General features: G+C 48.9%; 1 pseudogene; it reads right to left on the bottom strand.

Annotated features, from left to right (window-relative positions):
* Positions 1–9,807: 9,807 nt before the first annotated feature.
* LOC133068384 (small ribosomal subunit protein uS5-like) lies at positions 9,808–10,701 on the bottom strand (annotated as a pseudogene).
* Between the last annotated feature and the right edge of the window lie 958 nt (positions 10,702–11,659).

Below are 11,659 nucleotides of genomic sequence, written 5' to 3'. Positions count from 1 at the left end.
TCACGTGGGGTAACAGACTGTCATCAATGTGCCAGATACACAGTGGAGAAACAGTACCTCCAGGACTGCCACCTGCCTTGTGTTGGGTGCCTCTGAGAAATGGAAGAGATCCCCTTTCTGGGGGACACAGTTTGGGCTTGATCAGGGGAACCAAGATTGGCTGGACGTCAGTGCCTCATACCATCCTACCCCCACCCCAACACCTAAGCATGGGGCCACAGCACACAGTGACCATGGGCAACACAAGGTCTCAGGTCCACGTCGAAGGGCAGCTTCTCCCAAAGCTTCCACAGCCTGGACCCTTCCCTCTGGAGCAACATTTCCTCTAATCCCTTGGACCTCTCATCACCATGCAACCTCATCTCATGATAAACAGCCAGGGTTGTTTCCAGAGAGGCAGGGTGAGGCTTCTGCTGATTCTCCTTGGGAGAACCCATCTGGTGCTTGCGTCTTCATCTCACTGCCAGGGTGGGGTCTTAACAGCAGGCGACACAGTGTCCAAAATGAGCATGGTCGGAGGCCCACGTGGATGTGGGGTCCTGGCATCTTAGAGGAAGATGCTATTCAACCCTTTGTGCCCTCCCCACAGCACAGCAGCCAGGCACACCTCAAAATAAAAGGCCGGCCAGGGTTACCTTTGACTTTCACAGCCAACACAGATAGCCGGGACACACCTCTCATTAAGTAACTCCAGTGGGCGTTTTCAGCACCACCCACTGGAACTCCTACCAGCCATCACTGGGTGGGGAGAGGCAAGTGAAATGTGTGAACTGAAACATGCTAACGCAGCAGGGACCCCCCAAACCTGTCCTTCATGGAGCCCTGAGAGTAGAACACTATCTGGTAGCACAGGCTGGACAAAAAACACCAGGAGCAGGGACCACTGTTGAGGGCAAAGACAACTTACCTGTGAGAAAAATACACTCATTTGAACAAATTTGTTCAAATAAGTGGCCTTCCCAGATGGTGCTAAAGGTAAAGAATCCACCTGCCAAAGCAAGAGACATAAGAGACGAGCGTTCAATCCTTAGGTGGGGAAGATCCCCTGGAGGAGGGCATGGCAACCCACTCCAGTATTCTTGCTTAGAGAATCCCATGGACAAAGGAGCCTGGGCTACAGTCCATGGGGCCCATGGTGTCTTAAAGTTGGACACAACTGAGCTGACAGACACACACAGGAGGAAGAAGCAGCTGAAGTGGCCAGAGAACCCCAGAAGCACCAGAGACCTGGCTCTGGTGGGGGTGGTCTGGGTCTGAGCCCTTCTGAGGAAGACACTGGGGTGGGTGAGTCTTCAAGAGAGCATAACCATTCACAGTCAGAGACCCAGAGGCTCTGGGAGTCAAGGTTGGGGACACGGGCCTCCCAGCTAGCACCAAGGGCTGCTTTGAAGGGAAGCATGAGACCCAAAGTCTAAGTGGGAGGGGTCAGAGGAAGGGCAGGGCTGCACCAGAGGTCAAAATGGGCAATGGAGGCAGAGTCTGAGGCCGTCTGCAAGTGGCTGATGGAGAGGAGGGTAAATAGGCAATGCCCCCAACAGCAACATCCCCCCAAGCTGACCTGGTGCCCCAGCACTGTCCTGAGCCATAGCCCCTCATCCAAAGTCTAGCTCAGGCTCTCTGATCAATCCAGCCCGGCTGCACCCAGCACAGAGCAAGTGGCCAGCAGAGGGGTAGACTCTGTGGTGCATCAGCACCAAGGACAGCGCATGGCCAGCTCGGTCATCATTCCCGAAGAGGACCATCTGTTTGCTGCTGGAACCAACCAGAGGAACCTGGCAAGCCCAAATCCAAGCATCTGTTCACTCCAGCAGTCTGGGCCTGGGCTTGGTCTTCAGTGGAGAGACCAGCTTTTCTCCTGTGAAGGCTGACAGTGGTCCTGGCAGGGTCTGGAGTCCACCCTCATCTCCTGGGGCGCCCTCCCGCGCCATATCCCCCTTCTCAGCCTTTCTAAACTGTCCGTGGAATGCTCTAATGCAGGGCTGGAAGCTATTCTTGGTTAGCTTCCTATCACCACATGCCCATGTGTTTCTTGGTAACCGATTAGCACTGACCGTGATCTGAGTGCTTTGGGGTGCAAACCCCATGACTGCCTCCGCCATGCTGTTCCATCTCTGAATCTCATGCTCAGCAATGTGGTCTCCCTCCCTGAACAGAAGCTGTTGCTATATATTCTCCTATGGAGCCCTGCACCTCCTGGGGAATGTCATGTGAATAACCGATCCCCTGGGATGTGTCTCAAGTTCCTGGAACATGCAGGGGATGCTGACAGTGTTCAGGGATGGAAGATGCAGGAGGGCCGGCACCCTGCCCCAACCTCCCACCCACCTCTCTGTTCCCTGAAATCTGCCCTGGACACACACTGTTGACACATCCGTGCTGTCCAAGTCAAAGCAGTGCAATTCCAGCTCCACACCCGGCAGGCGCCCTCTTCCCTGGCACCTGTTCTTATAGACGCTGCCCACTCACCCCCTGGTGCTCCCATTCAGGAACCTCTGCCCTGACCATCCACCTGAGATGCTCAGGGCCTTCCTGATGTCCTGCCCCTCAGCCCCCTCGAGGCTCCCAGCCCCCTGATGGCCCAGCTCTGTCCCTCTCTCATCACTATCTTCAAGCCAGGTCCTTCACGTCCACCTGTTCTCTTGGCCCCATCACAACCCTAGACCCTGCTGCACACTGAGGACACCCACGACCTCTGTGTTCAGCCCACCTGATTGGTGGATTCCCCAAAGCCCCCCTCAAAGTCCCCTGCCTCCCCGCTTATCACCCACAAGGTAACCTGTCCCCAGGAAGCCTGCCTGGAACTTGTGGGCTGGGTGGGGCCTCCACTAAGCGCTCAGCCCCACCCAGATGGACAGGGAGTCTCTCCCTCTAGAACAAGGTTCTCCATGTAAGCTCAAGTCGCTTTCATTTCTGCACCCCAGGGCCTAGCATGTGACAAGAGCAACCTTTTTGGGCCACATGGAGGGCTTGCAGATGCAGCCAGGCCAGGAGATCGGGAGTGGTGTTGGTGGGAGAGTGAGCTCTGAAGGAATGCAAGTTACGTTCAGAAACTCCAGAGCCACCACCCTCATGGCGGGGGGGGCGGGGGGGGGGTGGTCCCACACCTGCTAATACAACAGCAGTTTCTTTACAGCCCAAAGCCCCCAGTGCACACAGAACTACCTTGAATCACAGGAACACCCCAAAAATGAAGTCAACTTATGCTTAACAAACTTTAAAAAAACCAAAAGGCATCAAAGGGAACTTCCAGAAATCTAACAGTAAGTCAATAGGACTTGCTGCCCAAACACAAGCTTTCACGATCTAAACTGCTCAAATTTATGAACTCTTCTGGGGAAAAAATAATATTCATGAAGGCTTTAAAAAACATGAAAGCACATAAATGAAATGGAATATTACTCAGCCATAAAAAGTGATGAAATTGTGTCATTTATAGAGATGTGGATGGACTTACAGTCTGTCATACAGAGTGAAGTCAGAAAGAGAAAAATAAATATTGTGTATTAACGCATATGTATGGAACCTAGAAAAATGGTAGAGATGAACCTATTTGCAGGGCAGGAATAGAGACACAGACGTAGAGAACAGCCATGTGGACACAGTGGGAAGGGGAAGGTGGGACAAATTGAGAGAGTAGCATTGAGGTACATATGATACCCTAGAGAGTAGCATTGAGGTACATATGCTGCCCTGTGTAAAACAGATAGCTAGTGGGAAGGCGCTGTATTATAGCACAGGGAGCTCAGCTCCGTGCTCTGTGATGACCTACAGGGGTGGGATGGCAGGATGGGAGGTTGAAGATTGAGGGGGATATATGTATACATACAGCAGATTCACTTTGTTGTTCAGCAGAGACAACATTGTAAAGCAACTATACCCCAGTAAAAAAAAAATATATGAAAGCAGTTCAGTCTCATTTGTCCATAGAATTAGTCAAATAGAAGTTCCTTCACATGCATATAATAATCATATCTTCTTTTTATACACAAGTAAGTTTTTTTTTTGAAAAGCAGCTTTTCAAAAGTGTTTTATTACAATACACACTTTGCTATAATTAAGAGAAAGTACACTTACGTTTAAATCTACTGGCCTCATTAGCATGCATTTCTTCTCCAAGACTGTCAAATTTCCAAATAATTATTTGCAAAATGGCTATTTACAGCGAACTGCCAATCACACCAAGGCCCTCAAGCTTTCAGAGGTGTCATCAGATTCAACCGCCCCTGTGAAATGCACTCAGTCACCGCCCCTTGCTGCTGGGCGGCCCCAGCCACTGGCTGCAGCCGTCTGCACGTGCCAGCAGTACCGATCCCTGTGACTGACTGAGACCACCTGGGGAGGGACAAGTCTCAGGAACCACCCCTACCCGAGCAGATCCACAGCAAGCAGGGGAAGGAACCAAGCTCTGCTGGGGGCTGGGTGTCTGCCAGGAGCCCTGGCTGCCAATCAGCCTCAACAAGATTGCCTCAGCATTTACTACAAGCATCCAATGGGTGAACAGGAGTGGCCAGGAAGTCCATGCATAACTGAATACGTGGAGAGCTGGCTCGAGTTCTGACCTGCAGGCTACACAGATACCTTTGCTCTCAGCCCCTCCCTCCGCTTCCCCAGGGTCAGTCAGAATCTTACCTCCTCTTGGGCCACATGGGCCTCTCCTCCGGGGTCCTGGTCTTGGTCTTGAAGCTCCTCTGGGCATTGGCGAAGTGCTTGGCCTCAGGAGGAAGGTTCAGCAATTTGGGCCTGCCCTCGTGTCTGCTGGGGCCGCAGATCAGCCTTGACAAGCAGGCAGACCTCCAGGGAGTTGCCGGGCCCTGGCTCCGTCCACTCCTCCACCGCCTCCTGGCACTCATCCATCTCCAGGTGGCATCTCCAGGTGGGCCAGGTAGCCCTGCCCGCTGCAGTCCATGCCCTGCAGGTAGCTGTCGTCCTTGGGGCAGTAGCAGATGTAATAGGTGATGCCCTCCTCCTCTTTGGGCAGGCCCTCGTCATATTCCTCCTTCTCCGAGGTGTTGTTTACTCTAGTTTGAGCCCCATCGGGGCTGCCCTTCTGGGCAGACAACGGGCTCTTGGGCCACAGGGCCGCCAGCTCCAGTCCAGTGGGTACATACTCCTCCAGGGCCAGTTGCTCTCGGGCTCCAGGCCTGGCCTCACCCTGTGGTCCAGCAGGCTGCTCTTTGCACTCTGATGCTTCCAGTGGGCCATGGTGAGACTCATACGGCCATCGTCACCAGGAGGCAGCCATTGCAGGGAGGAAGGATGACAGGAGAGTCAGAACCTGGCCGGAGGAGGACGCCCAGGAGATGTAACTCGTGTCTGTTCAGATGACAGGACACCCCACCTCAGCTGACTCCGGTGTCAGGATCATTGCAAGCCATGCCAAAGAGACAGGAGGGCACCGGGGCTGGAGGAGGAAAAGCGGACCCTGGCGACTCCCCAGGACACCTGCTGCTTCCCCCCAACTCCCTGCTCATTCATGACTTCTCTTTTATTTATTTGACGTACAGTTAACTAACCATGCTGTGTTAGTTTCTGGTATACAGCAGAGTAATTCAGTTATATACATCCATGTGTGTGTATGTATATATATCTATATTCTTTTTCAGGCCCTTTTCCATCTTATATTATTACAAGGTATTGAATATATTTCCCCATCCTGTACCATAGGTCTTCGTTGATTGTCTAGTTTACATAAAGTAGTGTGTATCTGTTAATTCCAAACTCCCTATTTATTCCTCTCCCCATACTTTCCCCTTTGGTAACCATAGTTTATTTTCTATGTCTGTGAACCTGTTTCTGTTTTGTAAATAACAAATTTATGTCATTTATGTCATTTTTAGATATGATGATATTATATGACATTTGTCTTTATTTACTTCACTTAATATGATCATCTCTAGGTCCATCCATATTGGTGCAAATGGCATTCTTTCATTTTTTATGGCTGAGTAATATTCCATGTGTACCACATCATCTTTATTTATTCATCTGTGGAGAGACACTTAGTTTGCTTCTACATTTTGGCTACTGTAAATAGTGCTGTACTGAACAATAGAGTGCGTGTGTCTTTTTTGAATATAAGCCCAGGAGTGGGGCTGCTGGATCATATAATAGCTCTATTTTTACTTTTATTTTTTATTTTTTGGAAATTTTTCTTTCAAATATTTAATACTTGGAGATAATAGCTCTATTTTTAGTATTTTAAGGAATCTCCATACTGTTCTCCATAGTGGTGGCACCAACTGACATTCGCAGCACCAGGGTAGGAGGGTTCCCTTTTCACCACACTCTCTCCAGCATTTATTATTTGTAGACCGTCTAACAATGGGCTCTCTGGCCCATTGTGAGATGGTGAGATGGTACCCTACTGTAGTTATGATTTTCATTTCCCTCATGATCAGTGATGCTGAGCATCTTTTCATGTGCTTGCTGGCCATCTCACTAATGACTTCATGAAGATGGTTCCTAGGTGGAGGAGCCCAGGTGACCGAGGCAACGGTCATAAGATCAGGTTATTTGCTCTCAAAAAGAAAGAGAAGGCTTCATTCCAAAAACATGATGAAGCCAGGGAGGAGGTGTCCTGCCCTTCCAAGTCTAATCTGCTGCCCCTGAAGCCCATCTCCAGTCTCCCTACCGCTCCCCTCAGACTCCCAGCACACACAAACCTCTGCTTCCTCTTCACTCCAAACAACATCACTGATGGGATTTGCCAGGAACCGTCCAGGCTGAGTGCCACACAGACACTGGATGTGAGCCCCAGCCTCACAGGCTCCATGTGGCGAGGGCCCAGGATCGGGGGGCACCAGAGGGAGGATAGCACTGTGGGCCACCAGAACAGGGGACCCAGGAGGGTGCAAAGGATGTGGCTGCCACTTCAGGGGTCATGGTACTGCAGGGCACTGCAAAGATCCCATGGGCCCAACCAGGGAGGTCCTGAACCCCACCATCCAGAACCCTACATTTCATCCCACAAACCATAGAGTCCTGGGACAATTCTGAGCAGACATGAGACTCACAGGATTTCTCTTTCAGCCCCTTGGGGAGACAGTGGGGGATGGGGGGCTGGGGGAAGGGAGGTCAGTGAAAACCCCCTTCCTGTCCTCTAGGGAATGTGAGCAGCTCAGGTGTGGTCTTGTCTCTACAGCATCGCTAGAAGCTGGCAGATCCACAGTGCTTCTCCAGAGCAGCTCACACACCAGACATGGTCCCACAGTAGGAAAACTGTCACTGAGATGGACCGTGCAGGGTCTGGGCATCCTCCTCAGTCACCCCATCCCCAAACCTGAAACTGATGGGAATATTTCAGAGACCTGCTCCCAGGGAGAGGCAAGGTGTCCAGTGTTTCCTAGAACACAGGTGACCACGAGGATGCGCCAAGAGTACGGAGCATCACTTTACAGCAGACTTCCCATGTTCACTTTGCCGCACAGCAGAAACTAACACACCATAAAGCAATTACAGTTCAATAAAGAGATGACAGAGGACAAAAATGAAAACGGCCATAATTTTTAAAAAGCATAACCTTTCTGGAAAGTAATTTGCAAATGGGGATTAAAAACCTTTCAAAAGATGTATGCCCTCTGGTCTGGCAATTCCAAATCTAGGAATGTACACTAGATAAACAATCATGTATATGCACAAAGATGTAGCCTAAAAAGGATGTCCATCTCACCATTACATTGTTTAAAATAAGGAGAAGCAAAATTATTTAATGTCCAATAACAGGCAACTTGTACATTACAATAAAATAGCTTGATGAATATTACAGTCATTAAAAATATTACAACCATTTCATGAAAAATACAATAAGTAAAATACACAGATTATAAAATACTATACTCATTTATGAAAATACATATCTATATTAAACAAATGTATTTGTGTAATATACAAAACGAATCAAAGTTACAGATGGTGGCCAGACCTGCCCACTCCCAGGGGACATGTCCACTCCCTCTCGTGGGGAGTTTGCATTCCTGGCAACTGGGGCGGTGGCACAGCTCACAGGCCAGGGAACTTCCGAGTGAATACTTCCTGCCCACCCACCCCCCCGGTGGCGTGCACGTTGTCCCCTGAAACAAAGAGATCTGGCTGAGAACAGCCCACCTCTGTCCACATTTAAAAAACAGAGGCTCCTTCCTTCTCCTGTCTCAACTAAGAAATCCAAGTGGCCAAGTCACTACAGCCAGTCTGCTGAAAAATCATCTCACGCCCTACTTCATACTGCCCAACAGTGATGGCATTTTATACACACGACATCAGGTCTTTTCACTCAAGATAAGTCTCCCTGTTTATTCAAGCCTTAAATGTCAACCTCACTGTGGGTTTCTACATAGCTGTAGACACAGGAAGCTTATTCTAAGACATATGTTTTTGTAGCTATGGGGAAAAGATTTTCCTCTTATATACCTCTTGCTGGTACATTAAAAAAAAAAAACCAAAAAACTCTGATCTTGTATCAGTCATTTTATTTATTTATTTTTGACTGTGCTGCATCTTACTGCAAGTTAAGACGCGTAGGGGCTATTCTCTAGTTGTAGTGCATGGGCTTCTCACTGCACTGCAGTGGCTTTGCTTGTTGGGGAGCACGGACTCTAGGGTGCATGGGCTTCACTAGTTGAGGCATGTGGGCTCATTAGTTTTGACTTTCAGGCTCTAGAGCACAGGCTCAATAATTGAAGAACATGGGCTTAGTTGCTCTACAGCATGTGGGATATTCCTGGGTCAGGGAACAAACCCCTATCTCCTGCAATAGCAGGCAGATTCTTTACCACTGGATCACCAGGGAAGCCCTAAAAGCCCGTTTTGAAATTCTAATACTTATAGCTGACCATTTCTCTTTTCCAGCATTCCATGTGGCTGCCCTGACCTTTCAGTTACATGATGGAGTTACTGGGGCATCCCTGACTTTTTCCCAGTTGTAATGAAAATACCTTTACTTTAAAAAATTTTTCTTTGTAGTTGCTTCCCATTGTTGTTAGTATCTGCTGCACAGCAAAGTGAATCAGCTACACGTATACATATACCCCCCTTTTTTTTATTTCCTTTCCATTTAGGTCACCACAGAGCATGGGACTGTCATACAGGCTTCCCAGGTGGTGCTAGTGGTAAAGAACTCACCTCCCAATGCAGGAGACATACAGATGGGTGTTCGATTCCTGGGTCAGGAAGATCCCTGGAGGAAGGCATAGTAACCCACTCCAGTATTCTTGCCTGGATAATCCCATGGACAGAAGAGCCTGGCTGGCTGCAGTCTACAGAGACACAGAGTCAGACATTACTGAAACGACTGAGCACCCCACATAGAGTGAAGTGAGTCAGAAAGAAAAAAACAAGTATCTATTAAGGAAAATGCCTTTATTTTTTAACCAGGGCTGGTCCATGGTAAGGTAGGCATGACCCTCACCTCAGGCACAAGATTTAAGAGGGTGTCAAAAAACTCAGGAATCAAAACAGATACAATTTTAACACAAGACTTTACAAAAAAAACTAAAAATTAATGCAAAAACATCCATGGTGAACAAGATATTAAAATGTTAAAGACAAGCTTGATTATTACTGATTTGTTTCTTTGGGCCTCAGGATCCAATAGGGCTTGGCTGGCCTCTGTGAATGAACCTATTTTTTTTTTTTTTAAAGTTTTCCCCATTACAGACTTCCCTGGTGGTTCAGTGGTAAAGAATCCAACTGCACAATGCAGGAGACATAGGTTTGACTACTGATCTGGGAAGATCCCACCTGCTTCGGAACAACGAAGTCCAGGAACTGCAACTACTGAAGCTTGCATGTCTTTTTTTTTCTTTCCCCCAGTTTCATTCACTTTATTATTCTCTTTATAAAATTACGTGGTGGCTACATGTGGGGCCTGCGTCCTCTTCACAGGGACTCTGGTGTGGGTCTTCACAAGATGGTCAGTGAATTCCTGACATGGAGACTTGGTGAACACCGTCTCTTTCCAGAGGTCAGAGATGAGATAACTGTAGGTCTTGGAAATGGCATCAAAAGTGGCCTTGGCGAAGTTGCCCAGGGTGGCGGTGCAGCCCCTAGCAGAAGTGTAGCAGTTGTCGATGCCGGCCATCAGCAGCAGCTTCTTGGGCCCAGGGGCGGAGACGATGCCAGTGCCACTGGGGGCAGGGATGAGGCGCCCCAGCACGAAGCCGCAGCAGCCAGTCACCTTGCAAGGAATCGTGTGGGGCTTGCCGATCTTGTTCCCCCAGTAGCCTCTTCACATGGGGACGATGGACAGCTTGGCCAGGATGATGGCCCCACGGATGGCATTGGCTACTTCCTTGGAGCACCTGACACCCAGACCGACATGTCCATTGTAATCCCCGATGGCAACAAATGCCTGGTCCGCTGGCCAGCACGGATCTGCTTTTGCACGGGCATAACCTCATCCTTGAGGGATGCTCCCAGGAAAAAGTCAATAATCTCAGACTCCTTGATGGGCAGAGAGAAAAGGTAGATCTCCTCCAGGGACTTGATCTTTATGTCCTTGACCAGGCGGCCCAGCTTGGCAACCGGGAGCCACTCCTTGTCCTCGGCCTTGCCTCCAGGAGCTCCGCGGCCTCTGCCCCAGCCCCGACCCCTGCGGCGGACGCCACTGCCAAAGCCTACGCGGAAGCCTCCGCGGCTTCCTATTCCGGGGACCCTGGGGCCTCCGGGGCTTCCGGGCCCTCTCGCAGCACCAGCGTCATCCGCCATTTGCTGTTTTCACGAAGAAGAAGCTGAAGCTTGCATGTCTTAGAGCCAGTGCTCCGCAACAAGAGAAGCACTTGCAATAAGAAGCCCTCACACTATACCGGAGAGGAGCTCCTGCTCACTACAACTAGAGAAAAGTCCGTGCAGCAATGAAGACGCAATGCAACCATAAATAAATAAATAACTAAATAAAATTACATACAAAAAAGAACCCACTTTCTAATGCAGGGGACTAGGGTTCAATTCCTGGATGGGGAACTATTAATAAGATCCCATATGCCAAGGAGCAACTAAGACCGTGCCCCACAACTAGAGAAAGCCCACAAGCTGCAACAAAGACCTGTCACAGCCAAAATTAAAAGGAAAGTTTTCCCCCATTAAATACAGTGCTGTTGTCGGCTTTTCCAGTGCTTGATGTTGCATTCTCTCCTCGGTGGATACAAATGGAAGGACCCAGGCTGGCTGCCCGGGGCGGAGGTCCCGTTGTCGAAGGTCTGCAGAATTAACCTATGGCACACTTGTGGTCTAAGAGAAAGTCTCCTATTAAAGATGAAGACAGGAGGTCCTTGTTTCAATTCAGACTTCCATTTACTGTCAGGCCCTGAGCATTATAATTAATGAACAGATGGATGGCCTTTCCGTCCTGGGAAACTGGAAATGATGGTCCTGACTGCTGGGCTTGAACAGGAGTGAACAGGAGAGCAACCCACACCGGCTTAAATCCCATGAACGCTTTTTTTCCCTACTATATACAAGGAGTGGAGAAACATTTTTTTTTTTTTTTTAAGCTTTTGTCACTTTATTGTTAATCAATGAATGTTATCCAAAATTATAGATGTAATGTAAATTGTACAACACAAAATTATGCTCATGGGAAAAGCCTGTTGGAATTTACCAAATACTCATTAATATATTTTTACATTGCTATATGAACATGTGCTTCTCAACTGCTAATAATAAA

Source organism: Dama dama, chromosome 13 (assembly GCF_033118175.1).
Source record: "Dama dama isolate Ldn47 chromosome 13, ASM3311817v1, whole genome shotgun sequence".
NCBI classification, from domain to species: domain Eukaryota; kingdom Metazoa; phylum Chordata; class Mammalia; order Artiodactyla; family Cervidae; genus Dama; species Dama dama.
The sequence above is the reverse complement of the archived record's forward strand: the minus strand, read 5'-3'. Positions and strand labels throughout refer to the sequence as shown.